Below are 2,621 nucleotides of genomic sequence, written 5' to 3'. Positions count from 1 at the left end.
TGTACCTCCGTTCGGTTTTGCTTTCCTCATTCTTACTTGTCAACCCCGTTCATATGTTTTTTTTTTCTTCTTCTTCTTCCACCTTACTTTCCACCCTCTCCTAACAATTGATTTTTAGTGCAACTGCGGCTTGCGTCGTAATAATGTTTTATCAAATTCTCAATTTGGGTCACAATCAGAGCGATCCACCTTGGACTCTCTTTTACACCTAGAAAATTATGTACGTAGAGGTTTTGAACGAAAACAGATCACAATAGCCCTATTTTTTGACATTCAGAAGGCATATGATACAACATGGAGGTACTCGATACCAAAATCCTTGCATCATAACGGTTTCCAAGGACATCTTCCTATTTTTATCAGAAATTTTTTTTTTTCTAAGATGGCAAGAACATTTCAAACTCGTATTGATAATATTTACTCTGAATCTTTTAAGCTTGACTGTGTTGTACCCCAAGGCAGTGTTTTAAGTGGAACACTTTTTGCGTTGGCAATTAACGATATAGTCGATCAAATGCCACAGGGAGTGCAAAGTAGTCTTTATGTGGACGACTTTGCAATTTACTACTCATCCAACAATCTTCGTCATTTGCAAAGAATTCTAAATAATGCCATTCGAAAAATACAAGCTTGGACTGCGTCTGTTGGTTTCAGACTTTCGGCAGAAAAAATTCAAGCAATAATGTTTTATAGGAATAGTAGATGGAAACAGAATCAAGATATAAATCTTACTTTGGGCAATGTACAAATCCATTTCCAGGATAAGGTAAAATTTTTGGGACTGGTTTTTTATACTCATTTGAACTGGAAAGCACATGTATCTTACATCAAATCTAAATGTAATAGTGCTCTTAACTTAATGATGAAATTATCTCACACAATGTGGGGTGCAAGGAGATCAACTTTACTGATGATATATAAGACATTAGTCTTATCAAGAATAGATTATGGAAGCCCAATATATGGATCAGGATCTGAAGCAACTTTGAAGTGTTTAGATCCAATACATACTCGAGGCCTGAGAATTTGTAGTGGAGCGTTTAGATCATCCCCAAATCTCTCGGTTTTATGTGAAATTGGAGAACCCCTTTTGTCGTTGCATCGGGATTTTGTAACAATGCGGAGTGCTTTGAATATTCTGTCTACAAGTTCTCCTACAAAAAAAAGCTCTTTTTCCAGAGTGATATTTTTATAAATAATCATGAGCCACCATTCCCGATTAGAGCAAATAGGCTGTTGCAGTCAACAAATATCAAAATGAACATCATTCAACCATCTCTTTTCCCCCCATCTTGGATTATGAAAAAAAACAAGAATATGCTCTCATCTTTTTCATTTATCAAAGGAATTTAGCTATACCCCGAGTCACCATCAACAAATTGCCATAGAGCATATTCAAAGGAAAGGTCCTCACTACGCCATATACACTGATGGCTCTAAATCTACAGTGGGTGTAGGAAGCGCTGCAGTGTCTTTGAAGAAAATGAGCCAGTATTCATTGCCAAACGAGTCGTCAGTATTCACCTCCGAGCTATATGCCATTTTACTAGCCATCAGTATTGTTAAAGCCCATGAAGAAAGACTAAATTTAAAATTTATCATCTACTCGGATTCACGAAGTGCCATAGAAGCCCTCAAAACCTATTCACATAAGGACCTGTTGGTATTAAAGATTAAAGAACTTTTAAACAATTTTTATCTTGAAGGGGTAGATATCGAATAATGTTGGGTCCCGGCTCATGTAGGAGTTGCTGGAAATGAAAGAGCGGATACTGCTGCTGAAACAGCCGTCAAGCTGCCTCAACGGAATATTAATCTCCCCGTTAGAGATTACATAACTTTATTAAAAACATTTACAATGGAAAAGTGGCAAAGATTGTGGAGCAACGTATCTCAGAATAATAAATTAAGACAATTAAAATCAACTGTTTCTCCATGGGAGTCATCTAATCAATACGACAAAAAAACTGAGGTAATATTGACTCGATTAAGAATTGGCCATACGAGATTGACCAATGAATTTTTAATGTGTACACCTCACGGCACTATTACCATGTGCAGTGAGTGTGACACTTTTTTATCTATTAAACATATATTTTCGGCTTGTCGGGTTTTTAAGCGAGAAAGAGAGATATGTTTTGGTCGGAAAACGTTTTCTGACATTTTAACTGAATCAAGTAGTTTTTAGAATTTTAACTTTTTTAAGGAATACACGTTTAATTGATAGAATTTAAGTTTTTACCTAAGATTTTTATTTTATTACTCATTCTTTTTAAATTACGTAGATTTAATATATAGTTGATTCTTTTTATCGCTTGGATTTCATATATATATATTTATTTATTCATTCATTCATTTTTTCACTTAGATTTAGTACTATATTTGAAGATAGATATATATGTATGTATATATATATAATTTTTATTATTTTTTTATTTATTTTTTTATTAAATTTGATAAATTTTAGAATTCTTTATATCCCAATTTTTTCGGGCCAGCCCTGTGAGAGTCGAGTTTGACTCATTGGGCTGGTAAAACTCCTTTCTTTAATAATAATAATATTGCTACTGCGAGGTTTCCTGTTACGCCTTCCAACACTTTCTACTATCATTTTCCGTTTC

This window comes from Macrobrachium nipponense, chromosome 8, assembly GCF_015104395.2.
Source record: "Macrobrachium nipponense isolate FS-2020 chromosome 8, ASM1510439v2, whole genome shotgun sequence".
NCBI lineage: Eukaryota > Metazoa > Arthropoda > Malacostraca > Decapoda > Palaemonidae > Macrobrachium > Macrobrachium nipponense.
This window is presented reverse-complemented; position numbering follows the sequence as displayed.